The 22,531-nt window shown below is 39.3% G+C and overlaps 1 protein-coding gene and 1 long non-coding RNA gene across 5 annotated transcripts in view; one reads left to right on the top strand and one right to left on the bottom strand.

Moving 5' to 3' along the window:
* myocd (myocardin) overlaps positions 1-20,476 on the bottom strand; it is a 138,658-nt gene extending 118,182 nt beyond the window's left edge. For all 4 annotated transcript variants that reach the window (XM_028029102.1, XM_028029103.1, XM_028029105.1 and 1 more), the window contains exons 1-2: positions 20,406-20,476; positions 7,873-7,936 (exon numbers count right to left, since the gene is read on the bottom strand). The gene's annotated coding sequence lies outside the window, so the exon portion shown is untranslated. The remainder of the gene's footprint in view (positions 1-7,872; positions 7,937-20,405) is intronic.
* On the top strand, positions 8,662-18,541 carry LOC114151737 (uncharacterized). The gene is made up of 3 exons (XR_003596994.1): positions 8,662-8,788; positions 16,305-16,320; positions 18,532-18,541. It is a non-coding gene; the product is annotated as an uncharacterized LOC114151737 (long non-coding RNA).
* Positions 20,477-22,531: the final 2,055 nt, after the last annotated feature.

Raw genomic sequence — 22,531 nt, 5'->3', positions numbered from 1 at the left:
TGAGAAAACTGCTTCAGTTCCACTTTACTAATGTCTCCATCGTTTCCATCCACAGCTCTCCAACCATGAGGCCAACACACTGCCACGTTGCCTCAGCAATGACCTTCTCTGTTTTGGCCATTTTTCCATTGCAAGTCTTCTGATACAGCGTGAAGGCATCGATCCTAATAATAAACAATCAATGAGATGAATTTCAATGGAGTCAGTTGATTAAGCACATTAATTTCCCTTAATGAGCCTTTATTCCTTACCGTACTGATTTAATTATTTTCCCCTTAACCTGCTTCAAGGTACCTTGTGTTATATGAAAGTTGTGTAAGTCGGCAAGGTCTTCTACCAATCTAGAACCAATCTTCTAGATACCAATCTAGATACTTTGAAATTGAAATCCAGCTATACTTCAACGTCTCTTCCTTAACTTTGTTGAAACTGGAAGACAGATCTGAACAGGATGCAACCTCGGTCCACTTCTCTGGAGGTTTTCCAGGATTGTCCCACTTGGAGGAGAACCTGGGTTGACCCAGAGAATGCTGGAAACGATACGCATTCCCTCTGGCCGGAATATGTCAGGAGGTGTTGCTGGGGAAAGTGATGGCTGGGATTCCCTTTCCAGACCCGTTATTCCCATGACCGGTCTTGGTACAAAAGAGATGATGGATGGAAGGAGATTATGTCTGGAGACGCACAGAGAAATCGGCTGATTGGAGTCGAACTATTTTCAGCTTGACAAATAATCAGTAGTGAAGATCTGGAATAAACTCACTAAAGAGCTGAAGCAAAGTCCAAGCATGAGATATTTTAAGAAAAGACTTAAAATGGTTACTATTCAAAAGTATAAGGATGAACAAAGGTGATGAATTTGGCTGAGAATTACAGCACTGTGGATGCAGGGGTTTGTATGTGTGTGTAAATATATGTGGGTGTGTAAATAGGCAAATATTATGTATGTATATATGCAGGTAGATGCGTATGTATATATATATATATATATGGGTGTATGTATTACTTTCATTTGGTTCAGGAAAACGTATTATAGTTATTACTGTTTTATTGTTATGGAAAGGATACTACGTAGAAATAGGAAGACTGCATATGCTATGAATTAATGAATGGAAAAGGGTTATGATTATATAAGTTAAACTTCATCATACTCCTTTTCAGACTTACAGTCACCGAATAAGTGGTGTATTTACATGTACAGTATTTGAGTATGTACATTTGATAGGTATTGTATTTACACTTAGAAACGTGAAAGTATTATTATTATGTTTGTTGGTGATATGTCTGTCTGAAATAAATTATCATCATCATCAGCTGGTTAGAAACGCGGTGACAACAACACTCTTTAGTGTGGATACTGTTACTCAGAGAGGTTATTTATGTTCGATATCAGTGAGGTGAGTGAAAAATTAAGTCAAAGGAGGCTCTGAGATGTAAGCAGTTTTATACCAAATCTAAGACATGTTAGGTGATGCGATAGCGAGAAGACGAAACCTTCAGGAGATAACGGACAATAGTGTTTTATCTTTTTCAGCTTCTAAACTGCATCTTTGTCTCACGGAAAAACTGAAGTTGAAAATGTTGGCAGCCTTTTTGGAAATAGGGCTAAGAGGAGGATTTACATTCTTTGGGAAATATGCACAAGGACTACAGTTTTAGTAATGCTAGCCACACTTACTGAGCTAATTTGGAATAACAGAAGCCTATCCTGAAACATTTTGTGCTTGTTTTTAAATATTAGTAAAACTACACATGGCTTCATCGGCTTCTTAAGATGGCAGGAGGATCATCATTTTTGCTGAGTTTATTGTCCATTTAATTGAATTGAAGATTCTTCAGTTTTCTTCCTTTTATTTTCATGTCTTTAACATAACTAGGGTAGAAACATTTTCTCATGAAAGCACTCAGCATATTGCGTCATGTAAAGCTGAAGTTCCTTGATAAGGTTCTGAGTCAATAAGAGTCTCATCTCGCTTAACAACCTTTTTAGCTAATAAACTGCACAATGCCGCTACTGTTTCATTCTGCCAGCTACTGCCTGCTTTACATTGGACAATGCATTTTCATTGGGCTTTGAATTTACAATATGTATGGAAGAAGGAAGAGAGACGTGGCTCTGTGTGCGTGTGTGTGTGTGAGTCCTCTCCAACTCCAACATTTACATGAAAGATAATGACGAAGCTTGACAACAGCAAGTCTTAGAAAACCATGCAAAGCAAGAGGAGGGAGAGCTGAGAGATCAAAACACATGTTCCGCATCTGGACTTATTTCTGACTAATCTAAACACATTATTTATTATTGTAATTACCTTTGTCTTAGAATGTAATTAGACATCATAATAGGCCCATATGTTGCATCTCAGCAGCACAAATGATGCAGGGTGTGTGTGCCAACTCGCTCAGCTGGAAGTCTAATTGGACCCATGTGAGAACTAATAATGCACGAACGCGTTAGACATGCCAGCCAGTACGTGTGGCATCCTGTCACCGAGAGGAGAAACGGAGAGCGGGGAACTCGCTGAAGCCCAATTACCTCTGTGGAAAGCCATTTGTGCTGCAAAGTCACAGCAAGATTGTTTAATTCTTTAGTTTTCTGTGTACGTTGTTTGGAAAATTGGGCTTAAGTCTGTTAAGTTACAAGCAAACCTAATGTTTACCTAATTATGCTGATGATTATTTGTGGGCTGGCTATAAAGCAATGCTGCTGAATTGTCACTGTTCATATTTCTGTTTTATGTAGAAAACAATTTGGTGATTTCTGATCTCCCTTCTTAGACCCAAGGCTTTATCGCTTTTTATTGAGTGACACAACAGAAGGTTAGAAGTTAGAGACACAATCAAAAGCAGTCCACACCGAAGCAATGTAAGATTAGCTGCTGTGGATGTGGAAGAGGTTGGCAGGGATCTTTGTGACCAGTTGGGGTTGTGTGCTAGATGTATGGAAAGCAAAAAGAAAAAAACCCAAAAAGGGACAGAATTTGTATGATTTGAATTGCCTGGCAGGAAATCAGCCAGGAATTTCAAAATAAATATTTGAGTTTTGTTTGGAATGATGCCTTAATGATATTGTTTACAGCAAATGAACGGTAGACCTATCATGCCTTGCTGTACATAACATAAATCCTCTGCAAGAGAAAAATGATTTGTTTCTTTGCCTTGGTTTTTATTATTACTCTAAATCTAGCATAATCGGTTGAGAAGGATCATTGTCCTTAGTCAGTTATAATATAGCTAAATGAATTAAATAAATAATAGGAAATATATTGTTAATGCTGTCTTAACTAGGTTTAAGTGAGTGCTTGGGTTGTTGCTTTAAGCCAAACTTTGCCTTAAACTTCTCCACAAACGTTTCTCCCTGATCTGTCCTGCTGTGTTGCTCGGTTTCCATGCTGCAGTTTGCTCTCTAATGTTCTCTGAAACCTCGACATAAAATTTGTTCTGCGATTAAATTACCTACAGGTGGACTCTGCCCTAATTAAGTGATTTTTCAAGTTGGTGTTTATTTTTACGTATGCTTCATTTTCCCTCTAATTCGCAATTACACTCTGCTTTGTGTTGGTCTATCACGAAAAATCATAAAAACAAAAGAGAAAAATAGACAGACGTTTCTGGTTGCAACATGAGTTGATTTGTTGAGCTTATTCTACTCAGTTCATTTGTAATCACCTCGTTGGGATACGTCCCACTTTACTGTTGTGCACCAATTTAATGTTGTGTGATAGTAAAACAAGCATCTAGAAATGTAATAAAGTAATAATTTGCTAAGTTGAGAGCCTTTCATGCTTGCAAAATAATCATAAGTCAACGTGAATTAACAAAAATACATACATGCTGATAAAAAAGCTTGGTGTAGTAGCACTTAAAAAATACTTTAGAAGTCCTTAACCCTTTCATGCAGAGCAGCCACTGCCGTGGACAGCTTTCTAAAGGCCTTTTTTTGTGTTTCTTGTGGATTTTTAATATTATAAATGCACACATGGCAGTATATTGTGTGTCATACAATATACTGCCAACTACTGGCCATCCACTGCAAGTGCAAGAACATTTTTGTTAAATCCAAGACGAAAAAGCATGCCGACCAATCCAGTCCCTCCTTCTGCTGTAGACGACTCTGGCAGGTAAAAAAAAAATATATATATATACATTGTGGCATAAAATAACTCCTAAAGAACAATACCACTGATGTATTTTCCAAATAACAAGGTTGTATTTGGAGAAAATTACAATTGATCACCTAAAGATTTTTTTTACAAATGTTTTTTTCCCCCCACCTTATGAAAATCAAAAACACTTTGGAAAAAAATCCTGACATAAAGGATCATAATCCATGCATGATGGGGTTGACAAAAAAAGTCTAGACAAACTAGCAATATATCTAGCTTTTTGGAAGCAAAACTAAATTAGGGGATAACTGATATTTATAGACTTCGCATTGCTTTAATTGTTTTTCTTTTCAAATTTCTTGTATGAATAGTCAGTTTTACATTGTGTGCCTTTGTGGAGCAATCAGTCTGCGTTTTGACAAGACCGTCCACAAAGCTACAATGTGTCATTGCCGCGTTTGCATGCGGCAATGCATGCCGTTTGCATGCCGTGCCCCGGTGCACGGCATGCGCTTATCTGTGACACAGAACGCTGAACAGGCTGCTGTCAGGCAAAAGCAGAGAGGAAGCATCGGCACACGCCGGTGTTAAGAGAATAGGAGAAACCAGAGAGCTTTGTTAGTGCGAGATAACAAGACACTCCTCTGGGCCTTTTCAGCAAACAGAAACCAAATGTTAGAGCGGCCATTCAAAATATGACTCAGCAATTACGTTACATTGTATGAGGTAAAGATCGATGTGAGAATAAACGGCACAATAAATAAAGATGCTGATGTTAGGCTAGCGAGCAGGTTAAGATGACCAACGAAATAAATAGACGCCAATCAAATGAAGTCTTTGTAATATGAGCACAGCACTCAGCTTATGCCCTGAATAGTGACAGTACATCCAAGTCTTTTTCAATGATTTGTGAATCATCTGTGTTGTGAATCATCCGCCTGCTAGTGAAACTCGACAAGGCGATGCTTTTATCTTAGCTTTTTCCACTGCAGATTTGGGGGGTAAAAAAATCAAATGAAATAAACCAAAACAGACTTATTTACCAGAAGTACAACACGCAAACGTAACAGTACTGGTTGTAAATTGTCAGCAAAGCTTGAACAGAGAGACTGTTTGTGTGACAAAAGCATAGCAGAGCAGAGCTTCTTAAGAACAAAATGATGGAGAGATGAAAAAACAAACGTATTTGGCACTGAATCGCATGGAAATCAGAAAAGAGACAGTCAAGCTCACTTTTGTATACCATACCATACCATACCAACTTTATTTATAAAGCACTTTAAAACAACCACAGCTGATACAAAGTGCTGTACATCAAAACACAACATAACAATAAAAAAGCATAAAATAAAAACTTACAGTTTAAAAACAAAAACATACAATTTAAAACTAGATCCCGCTAGAGTTGAAAGCCAAATAAAATAGATGAGTTTTAAGATGAGCTTTAAAAGTGGACAGTGAAGGGGCCTCCCTGACCTGCAAAGGCAAGTTGTTCCATAATTTGTATGATTTGTATAGTTCAGTCTAAGCAGAATGAAACACAGTTGAGCTTGCATGCTTTGATTGGAACAATAGAAGTAGACATCAGCACTAATGGACTCGATGTAGGTAAAAGTTGGACCCATAGTGTTGGCATTTTTGTAAAAAGGAGGGAAAATTATACATGATTTTGAAAATGTAGCAAATAGTCTAAACGAAATGGGACATGTGTTTCGATTTCAACACCCGTTTAGTCTGATACCACTAAAGGAAGTCCAGTTAAACCCTCAGAAGTCATCTAATGAGACCATAGAGACTACCGATATGATTTACTGTAAGAAGAAATATGGCTTAGTTAGATTTTGCTGTAGAACATCAGAGAAAAATCTGCATCAATAAGCATTCAAACCGACAGGCAGGGCAAGGAGAGCATTAATCACAAAAACAAAAATCAGAGAAGCAGCCAAGAGGCCCGTTATAACTTTGGAGGAGCTGAAGAGATCCACAACTCAGGTGGGCAAATCCAAATCTGGTCTGTATGGATGACTTGTAACATCAATGGTACAAAGAAAGCCATAAAAAGTCAGTTTCAAGCCAAATACATCAAAAGATGAGCCTAAAACTGAACTTTAGATTTACTTGCAAGTTGTAGTGCTGAACTAAACACCATTACCACAGCGTCATGCCATGGGGAATACTTTTCTTTAGCAGGAAAAGGGAAGGAGGTCACAGCTGATGAGTTGACAGGATGAGACTCTAGTGGTTTACCTTCCAGAACAACCATAATCCTAAACATACAGCCATAAAATAGATCATAGTGTGTTACACTTTTACACTTTTTCTAGTCAATCTAATATAAAAGCTGTGGTAAGACTTAGAAACTGATGCTCACAGACACTCTTCAACCGATTGGACCAATTTAAGCTATTTTTGCAACGAACGGGCCAAAAAACGAAGCCGGTATAAAGATGTGCAACACCGGTAGAGACAAAGTCAAGCAAGGTAAGAATCATAATTGAGAGAAACGCTTCTCCAAGCATACCCCAAAACCAGCTGCAGTCGTCTTTATTAATAGCAGATCTGCCTCTCTGTTGCTTATCAGTGGAGCGACACCCCGCTGTGGTCCTACGTTTCCTCAATGTGCAGGATTACAGCTATCAGTGACACAATGAGCTCCGTCCAGTTTCCTTTTAATCATTTCGACCATGCTGCAATGCATAGCAGCAAAACAGCAGACGATACTTGATATGTGGGAAAGTCATACGGGCCTTATTTGTGTTTTTTAGCTGTAATCCTGCAGGCTGTGGAAGCAGGACGCTTCCTCGCCAAGATCCCTTTAAAACTCTGGAAAATAAACTGTGTCATTACCCTAAACTGGGTTTTGCCCAATGCCCATAATAGTAAGCGCGCAAGGCCCAAATCCGTGAAACTACATGAAAAATGAAAAGAAAAAGAAATGGCTTCAGCTTGCCCTACGACGGCGCAATCATGTTATTAATGGGAGAAAGCAGATTGTTTGGATATCATATCCCCATGATAATTAAATCCAAATGTTTTGAGACGAAAGCTTATCCAGTACATGACTGCTGGCCGTAACGCGGATGAATCGACTCGGTGTGCGTAAATAAACACAGATAAACGGGGTTTGTGCACGACTGAAGGCAAACCTTAAGCTTGTTTTTGTGTAAACCCGTAGAGGTGAGTTATCGTTTCGCCATGACGTCGCAGCGCAAAGGGAAAGTGAATTAACCACTGACAACCAACGTCCAATTCTCTGACCTCAGCATACAAAGCCTCCAACTTCTGCCAAAAAGCGAGACACAGCAACAGCTTTCTAGAACACATCTTGACTCGTCACTTCGAGCGTGAAGGAAACACTCAAATGCAGCTCTGGTGTTTCGCAGGGCTTTAAAACTTTAACGCCAGCCTCGGAGTTCCACTCACCGACACACGCAGCTCAAGACAGCTGTGTTCCATAAACAGTAATTGGAATCACTTGCTGCAATTTGCTTCACTGCTGTCGGCTCCATCTACACTTTAGATCCATGATTACGCGAAGATTTCACGTCCAATTTCCTGCACGATAATTACCCATGTGGCAGTGGAGGGGGGGAACACCGAGCGTCCTCGCGTTCGCTTCCAACTACTGGAAAGGATGCAAAATTCACACAGCCTGCTGCCACCACGCTGGTTTGCATAATGCAGATCTGACAGCCGGTTCCTTCCTGCTGCAATCATCACTGCCAGTGGCAATAACTGCACATCTAGCAAATTGCTGATAATGACTTACTGGGAGCTTGAAGCCTTTCTGTGCAAAGTGTGAGTATGCTCCAGGTACGTAGATCGCTCCCCACCTAAAGAAACAAATAAACATGCATATTAGGTTATATCAGGTAATTTGAATTGCCCTTAGGTGTGTGTATGCATGGTTATTTGTCTTGTGTTTCTAAGACATTTAATTCTGTGAAGCAACGCTTCAAACAAGTTGCTTCTTGTGTGGCCATGATTGGAATCTGCCTGAAGATCACATGTCCATCTGATGCATGCAAATATAAACACAATGGGAATGTCCAGCCATTATGCCGCTCCTGGAGGTAACAGGTTCCTTGCCTCAGAAATGAACTTGTTTTTGGTACAAAATCAACCCTAGCACCGTTGTTCAGGGTGGCTGAAATGTGGCCTAGAGCATCATCATTCGCATCAAGACCAGTCATAACTGTAAAGCCACTCACAAAATGAGGAAGCCTTTATTCCAAAAGCGACATCACAAAGGAAAACTGGGGAGGCTTTCCAGTCTGAGAACACCAACCCTACTTGGAAATATGGGAGTTGCAGCATTATACAGCGCAGGAGTTTTGCTGCAAGAAGGACTCCAAATACAAATATTTGGTCATTTTCTTTGAATTAACAGAGCAAGACTACAAACTAAGCCAGAGAGACACAAAAACATGTTTGTATTGCTAATGCCTCTTGTTAGACATGGCATTTGAGTTCTGATCTATAATCAGTTCCAGCCAATTAAAAAAACAAATATTCCAACATGAAACAGTCATCTGAAATTCTGGCAACAACAAAATTAACGGACTTTTTTTGCGGGGAAAGGAGACCCTGTTGAGCTTGACTCTAGTCTGGCATTGTGAAGAGACATGAGAGGTGTAGGATAAGTGGGAGGCTCCGGCCGCTGGTGTAATACCACTACTCTTATCGTGAGGCTGATTAAATTAATGTTTATAGTGCCATTTGGATTTAATGTGCAAATGTAGACTACATAAACAAGTGTTGCATATTTCCCACCATTGTATGTTTTGTACATTATTACTCCCTACAGCTCTGTTTGCACTCTGACTACTGGACTCCTGTAAGCCCTACTGCGTCTTAGATAAGCTTAGAGGCCCTTCAGAATGACATTTAACTCCTCGCCCACATCCAAGGGGGAACAAAGGGCTACAACTTCACTGAAACATTGTCTGATTTTATTTCTCTCCCCTTCTTTGAATGAGCCAAGTTGCCCTTAAATTAACTTTGTGGTCATTTGTCATTTAAACGTTTACTATCTGACCCGTGGGTTGGCTGGAAAACGGATAGTTTATCACTCTCAACTACTGTCAGAGTCATAATAGTTTGAGTCATAATTATGACCGTCTTAAAAGTCACAGCAAAATCAGTGATTTAATAGAAAGAAGGGTTTATTTGTTTTTTGACGAGGTTTGGTTAGAATGTCAGAACCGACCAAAGTGGAACATTCACAGCAACTTTGACATGTAGTAAGAAATCTACCAATGCACTTTGGACAGCATGCCCACTCTGAAGCAGAGTGGCGGCGGTATCATGCTGTGAGATTTGTTTCATGTAGTTTCATGTTACGGCAAGACATCTATCCTAAACATCCTTATCAAAGCACATAGACTAAGACAATCCAGCCAAAGTCCAGATCTGAATGTAATGGAAAATCTGGGGCAAGATTTAAAATGTGCTGCTCGTTGTTGCTTCCTGTCCAATCCAACTGAGATTCGTCTATTTTGCAAAGAAGAACGGACAAAGTTTTAGACAGATGTGCAAAAAGTATCTGTGAGTGTAAATACAGCAGAAAGTCTCTAAGTAATTGTCCCAGGAGAATTTTAAATCATTCACCCAGAGAGCAGAAATGCGGTCGTGGTTCTCTTAAAGCCTTGTTGTTAAAGTGTCTAAGAAAATGTTCCATGTTCCGGTTTCGTCACCAACGGACCAAATGAGAGCCAAATATGGGTGACGAAGAAACCAGCGCAACTTCCAAACGGGCTGGTGAAGGGAGATCGGAGAATGGGGGAGGTTTGTTACTTTTACCCCCCCACATTTCAGTGACTTTTTTATTGTTTTGACTGTAATATCTCGACCCGTTTGCGTTAGCCTATTACCCAACAGGCTATTGTATTTCACATCCCTCGATTTGCTGTTCTCCCACTTAGTTGTACAGATTTCTGATTTCCTGTCGAAACTTTTGTGTAAGCCTCAATCTAAAGGATATCTCACTTAAATAAAATCTTCCTGTGGAGGAAAAAAGAACAAAAAAAAAAGACATGGCAGTAATGATCCTTGGTGGTCTTGTTGTTTCTGTTGTCGATTAGCAGAGCCAGACTACAGATTACCTATCTTTTCATTCTGAACTACATCACTGCTTGGAAGAAACACTAAAGTGAGTTGGAAATTGAAAGCATCTGCGTTTTTTTATTTATTTTTTTTCCCCCTCCCCTTCGCCTTTTTGCATTATTCATTATGCCTTCAGCCTGGCATACCAACAGCAGCGTTATCCTATTACAGGTTTGCGTTGTGTTTCATTGACGTGCTGTAAACAAACGTTATGACGAGCTGTCAAACGCAACGAGGACCTGACGGCGGTGGCCCATAATAGGCGAACGGAGAGCGAGCCAGTGCGCGCAGCCGGCTCTTTACCTGCATGATGAAAGCATCAAAGTATTGCTCAGTGAAACCAGATCACAGCGAGTAGCACGAGTTAGCCCGGTTTTGATTGAATCAACTCGCTGAGGTTAAATATCAATTCTTTTTTTTTTCCTTTTTCTGATCAGGACCTGGGATTGTATAGTTCGGGGTAACGTCACCGCATACTTTGCAGTGAGTCATGGATTTGGAGGCAAGAGGTCTGCAGAAAAAAAAAAGGGGGGGTGTATTGAGTGACCTTATGATGTTGTAATTCAGCATTACATGTCACTTTTTTCTAAAAATAACACCCAGTTCAGACTGAAATAGCAGCTCTATTTCTGCTCGGTGTTTCTGTTGGACGCCGGCGGTCCAGCGTCTCCGGGGGGAGCGCGCGCTAGCGAGTCGGACAGGGAGGAGAGGAGAGAATGTGTTGTTTTGTTTTTCATTCTTTTCCCCGTGTAGGAAAAAAAAAATGGGGGAGACGGGCAAGGGGGGGCAGTGAAGGGAGGGACAGCTGGGATCTCTCCAGTCATCCCAGCAAACCGTCGCGCTCCCAGTCTGTCAGTGGTGAAGGCCAAGAGCATTCTTTGGCGGGGGGAAGCTGGTCGTTGGATTTAGGTCTGTGGTCCGAGAAAGCTTCTTCCCTTCTGCAGCATTTCATCTGAGAGGCAGTGAGCTTTCATAACCGGACGTGGTTCTGGTGAGCCCTCGCTGGCCTGAAGCAGACTGGTTGAGTTTTAAGGTAAATCTTGGTTCAAGGGGAATGTGGAGCACAAAATGTTGAATTTTCTTTATTTTTCCATTTCCCTTTATGCGTGATATTTACAGTTGATGAACTGTAAATGATCACACTGTTGGTTTTTCTCCTTAAAGATCCGTTCCTGTCGTCACCTTTAGCCACAGCTGGTTGGTTTACAAGCAAAGGAAAGAAACAGAAGCAGAAGAACCCAGCAATGAAGAACGACAAACCAGGAGCCGAAATGTTGAGCCGAGGGTGGAAAACGGCAAAGAACCAATCAAATCAAAATTAAACCAGAGGGAACGGATCTAGCGCACAAAGAGTAGAACACAAGAAACTAAGAAATTAAACTAAATGAACCAATATGGCGGCACTTTAACAACAATAATGAACTCAGACAAACAAGCTGAATATGGCAAGACCAATTGAACATAAACGAGGAACAACAAAACAATAATCAAAAATACAGAAACATACCAAACACCCCTGGATCAGAACAGCTTCGTTTTTAAGATCTGTGATCGGTAAAATATTTCCGCCGAGGTTTGATGAGTGATTAGTTGGCAGCCCTTAAATCCCAAAGGAGCCATTTTTGGACGTCTGCCCTTAAGAACGAAACTCAACAAGAAGAAAGCTCGTGGACCCGGGAACAAAGCCGATTTATTGTTTTGTGTTTGTTTTATGGTTAAATCAAAGAGCCAGAAATTCATTTCAAACTTGAGCTTGTGGAATAAAGAAAAAAAAAAACCTTTTTTTTTTTAGGAGTTGTTAAACTTGTTGTATATTAAAAAAAATAACCACACATGGCTAGCAATGTAATAAAACAAAATGATGGGGAACAACAAAAAAGCTTGCACCACTATTTAAACTTTCAAAGACATTTTATGTAGAGATTATAATAAAACTCCTAAAACTAGAAATGCTCTAGTTGATATTTTAATAAGTTATTATGAGTTTATGTAATGAGCCCAGGTTGCACGTCCTTGAATTAGACCTTATATTGAGATTTTAATAACTATCTGGCTCCAAGATGGTCCCGTTGCCCCAAAAGCACTTAAAAACATTTTCTAAGCTTCAGTCAAAGCCGGAAAAAAAGCTTTCCTAAATGTTATTAATCAACCTGCGTTTTATGGAGAATTAAGTATTCCTTTTGCCTTTCACCTGGAGATCTCTCCAGAATTACAAAGAAAACTGAAATATTCTTTGTATTTAGTGCTGTTACACACAAAGATAATTTCACAACCACACACTCATCAGTGCAACTTTTAGCTGATCCGTTTTACATTTACCTCTGCTTCTTGTTTAAGAAGCCAAAATAAATTTGCTCTTTAGGAGAATATGGCGGACGGTGCCTCTGTCGCTTTATTTTCACTGCGCAGATTCATCTAACATAAGCACCAAATTGCTTAAACTGCTGTTCCAATTTATCTTCTTTGTCTTCTGTGCAGAACCGCTACATGTGTAACGCAGCTGGACCTTCTGTTTAGCTCTAATGTTAATCAGCTGCTTGTATCCAAACGTGCCAGAAATTGAATTTGTTTGCTCTGCGACCGCCATCATGTCAGTATTCATATCAGGTCTGTTTCTGCAATCTTTTCACACATAAATCCGGTTAACATATGCATCCCGTAAAAAAATCAAATAAATAAACGTGCAGTGCATTACAGTGTTTTCATCCCCTTTGAAGCAAAGTTGACACTTAATTGACTTTTAATGCAACTTTTAGTACAACTTTGCATTAAAAGTGTAATTAGTTACCAGATTACACTATATATAACTGCATTAAATAATTTTTTCCAGTTATTTTCACAGATTTGGAGGTTTTATGAAACCATCATTGGGGGAAAAAAAGGCTAGTTCAAACAGCAAAAATAACAATGCAAACCAAAAGGTCATATTTTGGGGTGTGCATACTCTATCGAATAGTTCATTGTCGTCGTGACGAAGCATCATTTTTATTTTTAAGCGATGGATTAAGGAGTCTTTGTGCGACGTTCCTTTATAAATAAATTGGTAGAAGTATTTGACTTCTCCGCTAGATTTTAGTTTGTGGTACGAGTAAAGGGGCTAAAATCAAATCAACTCCCCCACCTTAACAGCTTTTTATTGATATTAATTATTCAGATTCTGTCACTTTTATATGTTGTGGTTGCAACTTGAGGAAAAGGGTGAGCATAGATTTCTTTTGCAAGATTCATTCAACATGGCTTCCATCTCTTCTCGGAGCAGAAGGAATGTTTTGGAAAATGATTTTTTTTTTTTTTAAATCCAGGGATTACAGTTACATCATCAGATTAGTTCTGCAGTGACCATTGATGGTTTATTTTCGTCTTCTCCTTGATTTGTTTCATTTTAATAATAGGATAAGCGCCTCATCCGAGGTTTAAGCTCCGCTCAGGTCTTCCACCGTTATCCTCTGCATATGTACCATAAACAGTGTCAGCCCTCATAATCTCACTACATCTCTGACTAAATTATACCGCAGACCTCGCTCAAATTCTACATCAACATTTCTCCTATCAGATATCGCCCCAATAATAAGCTTTCCAGCAAAAAAACAAAGCCGTTTTTTTTTTAAGCTAGAAAATCATGTACAGTGTAAAAAAAAAAGAAAAAAAATTGCAAAGATAAGTGGAATCTGTGATTATTTAGTCTAGATTATGAGTAATACTGTTTTGCTATGAAACTCCGTCACCTGGTTCAAATATGAGAGCTCGCCCGCTGCCAGTGCTCATTTAAAAGGGAACATTCGGATGCCAGTCGAATGAGAAACTTCGTGTTCAGATGGTCTGATGACAGGATAAGGCCGACCTGAAAACTCGGAGGGGTTCACGTCTGGGGTGCGCTCGTGCCAAGAAGCGATGCTGCCAAACGTGCAAATCACCGTGCAGACATCGCACCGTGACAGACAGAAAACGTCGTTCAGAAACGCCGGAGCTGGACCCAAACAGCTCGTCGCCGACACTCCTTCCTGTTTTAGCGTGAGCTCATTCGGTGAGCGCTCCAAATGGCAGCGGAGTGAGAGATTAAAGCGGCACGAAGCACCTACAGTGCGGCTACAGTAAAACAAAGGCTCATGACGTAATGTTTCTCAGAGGCAACAGGGCGAGGTCTAAACACATAAAAGTTCCAGAGCCGATTGGAAACAGATTGGACCTGACATGTGTGATTGCAGCCTGCTGATTCAAGACGTGACCTGTGTGTGTGTGTGTGTGTGTGCAAACGCAGCTGAGGCCAGATGTTTACATACGGCGTAACAGAAGGCAAGCATTTATTCTCACTGCCCGACATAAAATCTGAGTATTCGGTTCCAGTTGGTTATCGTTACCAAAATAATTTCCATTATTAGAGAGAAAGAATCCTGATACTTGTTTGTAGCTTTCATTAAAGTAAGAAATGTACATGCATTTCTATAGTATTTGGCAGACTTGGCTTTAAATTGTGTAACTCGGGTTAAACTTTCTGAATATTCTTTCATGTGTTTTTCACAATAATCTTCTGGGATTTTGGCCCATTGATCATGACATGACTGTTACTGAGGTTTCAAGACAATCTTAATCCAGAAGATTGACTTTGTTGTTAAACCAGTTTGCAACTAATTTGTTGGTTCCTTTAGGCTCATTGTGCAAACAGAAGACCGATTTGTGGGATGTCTTGAGATGTTGCTTCAATATTTCCACATGATGTTCCTTGCCATTGCCTTACAATGCAATTTCGCTCAATTCTCATGCGTCTTCACTGCTCGGTCTGAGCTTTCTCCCATGGAAGTGGATTTCTCTTGTGGAATTTCAACCGGACCAATCGGCGAACAGAAGAAGTCGTGAACAATTACATAGATTTTCTGCGCAGTTTTAGAATTGTGGTGTAAACGTAGTTTTAGGAAGTGACTGAAGTCATTCGGTCCATGTTGGCCACGCTTCCAAATAATGAGTTAACATTAACGGCCATGTTGATTGGCTCTGCACCTTTCTATTAGCAGTGGAGGATGGTTGTTTACAGCTCAGGCAATTTCCAGTAAGCTTCATAGCCTCGAACTGGTGCATTGGATAAGTTAACGATTGGGTAAAGTTTGAAATTTCAATAACGTCCACTCTTTCAGGAAGAAAGAAATGGTTTCTCAGTAGAGTCCAGACCCTCTGTATGAAGCAAAGCGGCTGCTTTTTACCAGGCTATCATTCCTAGTGGTAGCCTGGGACAAATGGGACAAACGTTTCAATTTAAGTCCCCAATCGAAGCGAGTCGAACAAACTAATAGATGTGAAAGCATCCTTTAACATCTCCGCTTGAGGAAGTTAGACCAGTGTCTTTCAGGGTTTGCCTTTGGATAATACATCCACGACGTGTCTCAAATGTGCTCAAAGTTTTCGAGTTAAGCAATCAGAACCTTGTAAAACCCTGACGTCATGAAGCGGGCGTTCTCAGATTGCTTAAAAGTAGAGACCTTTAGTGTATGTAAGCTTTTTAATCTGAAGAAAGTAATAAAAAAAAGACTCCTTATTGATATAAAGAAGAAAAAACATTTTTTGTAGTAAGTAAATATCTATTTGAACTGTATGTGTGTGTGAGAGAGAAGAGATAACCCAGGGGAGTTAAGTGGCAGGCCCAAAGTTTCTTTTTACCCTTCATGAAATCCACAAACATCAGGCAGCCAGGGGAGTCTTATGAGATGGAGATGAGCCTGGAGGTGCAGCTGATGAACGCTCAGAAGCAGCCAAGCAACATAAAAAGAGAGATCTGCAGAGAGCCATTGAAGTGAATTTCGACCAGTTGTTTCTAATTAGGCGCGGCTCCTGGGATCAGCCCTGGAGATACGTTCCTCCTGAACGTCTCCGCTTCTATAAACAACCTTCTCCTGGTTCCTGAGCCGACCGGGGCCCCCCAGACCTGGCCCTCTGAGGTTCCCCAATGCCAAGACGTCTACATGGACTCGCTTCGTGACGGAGCTCAGACTTAAAAAGAATCGTTTCTGGCAAATCTGTTGACGACATTTCAGACAAAAATCCTCACATTTGAGCCGTTTTGCCTCGGCAGATCAGCTTTCATTTTGGCAGCTAAATTTGATTTAGGTTTTTACATCTAAAGGTCTATTTTTACATTTAGACAGCATTACCTCACCTGGCCAGCAATTTCTAATCCAATTTGGGGTTTATGCACATCTACAGTGCATGTTCTTAGGCAAAATCTCTCTGTCCACTATGTAATTGAAATTCCTTATCCGTCTTTTATAAATTATGAGATTTTTCTTTTTTTTTCCTCCCTGAAAGAGAACTGTTCTTCCTTATCAGTGTGGAAATTTGGGTTTGAACAAAGCTAAAATTTGGAGCTGGTTTAATAAAACTGGTATTTATTTTTTTTTTTAAATTTATATATCAACAGAAAGAAACTTTTAAAATCTGTTTTACTCCGATACCGAATTTATTGTCTGTTATCGATTTAAAGTTGTGATTTTAATTATAGGAATTCAGCCTCATCATACAGTCCAGTCACAGTTTTTAGCATAGAAACTATTGAAGCCGGAATACATAAACCTTCCTTATTTAGTGTAATTATATTACTTAAAATTGAGAATTACAGCAGTATTCAATCAGCCAGGTAATTTATTTTTCTTATTCTTGGGCTCTTATTTGAGAATGACGTCAGAAAATGTTCTGAACGCTGACGTAGTTCTTTCTGAAAATTAAAGTGAAACGAGTCATTTCAAACAAAGCTCACACACAAACCTGCTTTGATCGAAACGTTGACCGGAGAGGAAAAAACACATCAAGAAATGACTAAAAATGACGAGGAGGTAAAATGATCTCACGCGCTTTAGGCTGAAACCAAAACCAGATGACGAGTAGAAAACAGAAAACGAATCGTAAAAGGAATTGAAAAGTAGCCAAAATGCCTAAAAATATGAATACTGTAACCTGTGAATGAATACTGTAACAATTAGAAGACAATTATCTGAAGCCAATGATCCAGTGCTGAACAAAACATGGATCAAAGAAGTCACAGTTTGCCAAAGGACATACTGAGTGACCTAAAGTGAAATGGTTCAATGTGTAATCGACGGATAAAAGCAATATTGTTTATTTTGTTTTGGTTTATCAGATTATTTCTGAATTAAGTCACAATAGACTGTATAGCATGGTGAGTCAGGCATAATTAAGCTTCTCTCACATTGTAGTTGGGCCTTTATGATAAACATTAATGGTCATGAGTACAATAAAAAATTCCTCAGAATGTAATGTTGAACAGGAAATGTGCTAGAGACCCATGTTACCATTTGATGGAAATGTAAGGCAAGTCAAAAACGGATTTACCGTATTTTTCGGACTATAAGCCGCTACTTTTTTCCCACGCTTTGAACCATGCGGCTTGTAACTCGGTGTGGCTTTTCTGTGGATTTTTCTTCAACCACCAGGGGGCTCCCTAGTAGGAAGTGAATCACTAGAAGTCAAAATTGAAAATCGAAGAAGAAAGCGCTAATTTTCATTTAGAACACAGGTGTCAAACTCCAGTCCTAGAGGGCCGCTGTCCTGCAGTTTTTAGATGTGCCACAGGTACAAAACACTGGAATGAAATGACTTAATCACCTCCTCCTTGTGTAGATCAGTTCTCCAGAGCCTTAATGACCTAATTATTCTATTCAGGTGTGGTGCAGCAGAGGCACATCTAAAAGTTGCAGGACTGGAGTGGCAGTACAGATCGATAGCCGCTGCACATATTCTCGGCGTGAACGAATCCATGGTTCGGCGTTGGAGATGGAGGGCTGCGTCCTTTATAGCAGATTTATTAAGGACGCAACCCTCTGCTACGTCCTTGTGGAAAACCGAGAGCGGTGGAGAAATCAGCGGCTTATAGCCCGGTGCGGCTTATATACAGTATGTACGTTTCCAGTTTTTAAAAAAAAACTTTGTAGATGCGGCTTATAGTGAGGTGCACTCTATAGTCCGGAAAATATGGTAATTTGCTTCACATAGGAATGTTCTGTAAGAAACTCAAAATAATGGGGAAACAAATCTATTTTGTAAAAACTAGGCACAGCTTACACTGCAGGCATGTTTATTTACTTGTTACTGTCCAGATGCATTTAAGACATTCTTATTTGCACTGCAGCCGTCGCTGTTACAGACCACAGGCTGCCACAGCCTGTGGTTGTTAATCACTGAAAACTTCCACTTAAATGCAAAATGCAACCATAGTGTGATGTTTGCATCTTAGATTTATTGTCCATAAACCAGCAGCAAAGTGGCAGGGAAAATGGACGCATGCAGATTCACACAAAAGTAAAAAAAAAAAAAAAAAAAGAGCAACGTCTCCTAAAAACAAGATTTAAGCCAATGTGACATTTTGGAGGAGATATTTTTATATAATGGCAGTATTTTCCTCACAAGCTTAAAGAGGTTGCTTCAGCTTGCATAACCTGACCTGTTATTTAAACTGCGTTTTGTTGCTGAGTTTATACGAGACTTGAGGGACACTTCACGGCTCACGGCACTTCCTCAATCAGGAATTCAGGGAACTGTTTGTTAAATTCAAGGTGCTTATTTGTGCTACTTTTTAACGAGCAGCTAACTCATGCCAGTAGGCTGCTGGGTAAGCGGTGCCCCGAAAACAGGCGGTAAGAGATAAGTGGGGTGGGAGAAATGGCCACCCCCTGTAAAAAAAAACACTCCAGAGAGTCATGTTCAGTTCATACAAAGGCATACAGAATACATCAATCAAGACATAAATGTGAAACTAAAGGAATAAATGTAAAAATACATAACAAAAAAATAATAATTTCTTAATTACCCTGAAATTTTTACTTACTTGCCTGGTCTGATGATGCTTATGAATATTTTTTGGGAGCGTCCCTGTGCTGGGCAAAGAATTTGACAAATGTTGAAATTACAGATCCTAAAATTTTCTTTTTTAAGGTCAGGAGGTCAAGCTCGTTTGATCTGGGGTTTTTTTGTATATATATAAATCAGGTTGTGTTTTAGTGTTATTAATACATGTTATTAAATATGACAATATTGAGTGGTAGCCATGAGCTGCAGAGGATGCCGTTGTCGTCACATAGAGGGAAATTGTGTGTTTTATTAGAATAGAATAGAATAGAATTGTATTGTCACACAATGACAATGCAATAGCAGCAAATATTTTTCTTCTTCTTCTTCTTCTTCTTATTATTATTATTTTATTGTTTCAAAACCAGATAGTAAGGGCCAGTGTCATGTGTCTACTCAGTGGGTGAAAAATTCCCAGTTAGGACATTTTGATGGGACATATCTATTCTATTCGATTCTATTTTGAAATTTATTTTCATTTATAGATGAAACAAGAAGCTACTTAGTGTTAGCTTAGCTTCAGTCAGGAAAGCTTTGCAAGTGTCCAGATTGAGGGCACACTGATGGTGTTTTACATCAAGGAAGATACTGACTGCTCATAATTACTTCTCACAAACCCATTTGGAACAAAACAAAAGTCAGTCCAGTTGTTGTTTTAGTATAGTACCACAATGACTTGGCTTCTGAAAGAGGATCATTTTCCTTGGTTAAACTTACACCCGTTGTCACTTTTATTTCCACTGACAAATTTGAAATAATCAAACGGTTAAAACGGGAATGCTTCATTTTTTTCCCCCCACTTGCAATTCCTGTCTTCTGCAATCACTTATCACTTACATTCTCCCTACAAAAATAGACTATTATCTGTCTTTATGCATTGGATATCACGTTTGCATTATCGCCCCAAATGTCAGCTCTGACTATTATCATCCTCTTGCCAAAAGCTTGCAGTTATGAATCTTAATGGTGCATGCCTTTGAAGCCAGCCTGAAAACACACACATACCTTTTAGTGAAATATCCTTAACCTTTCCTTCTACACTTTGATCACCTCGGTAGGAGGAGGAGGAACGGCACAAAAACCGTTACAAGAAATCAAAACCGGACGAGTCGGCCGGAGGACGGCAATAGATTAATTTATGAGTGACATAGCACAATATTACTCCTCTGTTATTTATGCGCCCGGCTCTGTTTTTCCAGATTGCTTCACTTTCTGAAGGGTTCTGAGTTAAGAATAAAAAATAAAAAGCAGCCAAATACTTCTGAGCATGGAAATTCTTGTACAAATTAGCCGCAGTTTGCACCTGACGGTGGAGGGAAGAGATCAGAGAAAACGCGTTGCATAACTCACACTGACTTGTTGCTGACGGCCGGACACAGAGGCAGGTTATCCGGATCCAGCGTAGGGGCTGTCCTCGCCCGGCCCGGCCCGGCTGCTGCCGCTGCTACTGAGCCTCCACATGTGCTCTCACAAGTGTGTGCGTGCAAATGTTTGTGTGTGTAAGACAACACGTTCTCTCCTCCCAGAGGTTCTGAAACGGCCTTTCCAGCTATTTATAATCACTGGTGCGGTTGTTGCCTTCACTCGCTTATCTGTCGCTCCTACTGGGACAATGAGGTCATTGGATGGGAGTGATTTAAAAAAAATAAAAATAAATTTTAGCGAAAAGTAAACTGCAGTGATGGGTTCCAGTGGCTAAAACAGGTCTGTCACTCCGATTCGACCACTCCTTCCTTTTTTTTTTTTTCTGGTTTGATTGCCAACTGTTCCTGCTGCAACTTGGAAAAAGTAGAAAAATCTGTGATGCACTGAAAGAAGGAAACCTGAGTTGATCGAATGAAGTTCATCCAAGTAAATATATTAAGTGTATTAAGTTGTCATGCTAAGCAAACCTTAATAAATTAAGTTTGACAGACTTATTTCAATTTCATGTAACATATCAACTCATTTCTCGATTTTTTAAAGTTGGAGCTCCATTCTCCTTTTTAGTATAAATATTCAACTCTTGTTTTGTTTTTGTTTTATTAAATCACTTTTGTGTGTTGACATTTTTGGTAATTATTAATCTGAAATAATTCACCATACACCATAATGTATAACACCAACAGTAACCATTTCACATGGCTACTCGTATAAAAACTGTGATGGGAACAAAGTGTTGAAAATCCTCAAATTCTCAGTCTGTTTTATGATATGCCAGGCCAGTTTATCTGAAAACTAAACTTACTTAACTTTTTTTTTTTTTTTTTTACCTTAATCACAAATATTAAATTCAAATTGATTTTATTACAACCAGAATAATAAATGTTATACTAGCCGCAGTAGAAATTGACGCTTTTGTATTTCTTTTGTGTACAGAAACTCTGCGACCTTGTAAATTTCAAAACTGTACAATTCATATTCAGAACAAGAAAACGTCAACTTCCACACAATATTCAAAAAATGTTTTGTGACTCAGAGAGCGGTTCTAATTTACAAGGACATTTTGAAAAACAATACATCAGAAGAACCGAAAAGAGATTTTGCGTGACAGCGATGCGGATTAAACTACGAATATAAATCAGCTTAAATGAACCGTGCAGAAATGAACTGATAGGTATGTTGTGTATTGGATCGGTGTCTCAAAAGCCAAAATTGCTATTGTTACTGGCGTAAGTATTCGTCTTTAATTTTTTTTTTTCAGTTTTTACTTTTTATTGTGTAAAATATATGGGGAAAAAAACCCCAAAAAAAAGCAAATCGATGATCTTATGTCATCTAATGTTAATTTAAATACCTTCAAACTGGGCTATTTTCATTTTCTACTTCCCTCAGTCAGTAGATTTCTGCCATGCAACTAAAACAGCATTAAAAAGTTGAAATAACTTCATTGGGAACAAAAGGTAGAGCTTGGGATTTTGTCCTTTTTGCTGTTTTATATCTTTCAAGTTGTACCTACCACACGGACATTTTGTACCCACTTTAACAACCCATCATTTAAACTAATTATCCATACTTTTAATACCTGCTGACAAGCGAAAGCGTTAAACTCCAGCAGGAGGTCACTTGTAGGTCGACTCGGTGGGATCTGAGGTTGTAGTCTGCCATATTTTACGAGTCAGCTGGACCAAGCAAGATCAGAACTGAAATAAATTGGAATAGGGTGTAATAAGCGCTTAGATAAAATTTCATGACTGAGCCGAAACCCATGTGGTTTTGAGCATTTTTGTGACAATTTATCACCACAATTTATGAAATATTCTTGACTACAATAAAAAAAAAAATAGAATGATACCATTGTTTAAATTCATGGGTAATAAACGGTTTACTACAAAATAGCAATGGGATGTTGTAAAGAATTAAACCATCGGTCCCTTCTTGTGTGTCCTCTGTGTAACTTTTATTTTGTGTCAAAAACAGCGGTCTGTTTCACATTGTGAAAATATATCGCATTATTTTCCGCAAGACATGACTACAACCAAGCACTGATCTTGTGC

This window comes from Xiphophorus couchianus, chromosome 10 (genome assembly GCF_001444195.1).
Source record: "Xiphophorus couchianus chromosome 10, X_couchianus-1.0, whole genome shotgun sequence".
Classification (NCBI taxonomy): Eukaryota; Metazoa; Chordata; class Actinopteri; order Cyprinodontiformes; family Poeciliidae; genus Xiphophorus; species Xiphophorus couchianus.
Note: the sequence above shows the minus strand (reverse complement) of the source record. Positions and strands in the feature narration are given on the sequence as shown.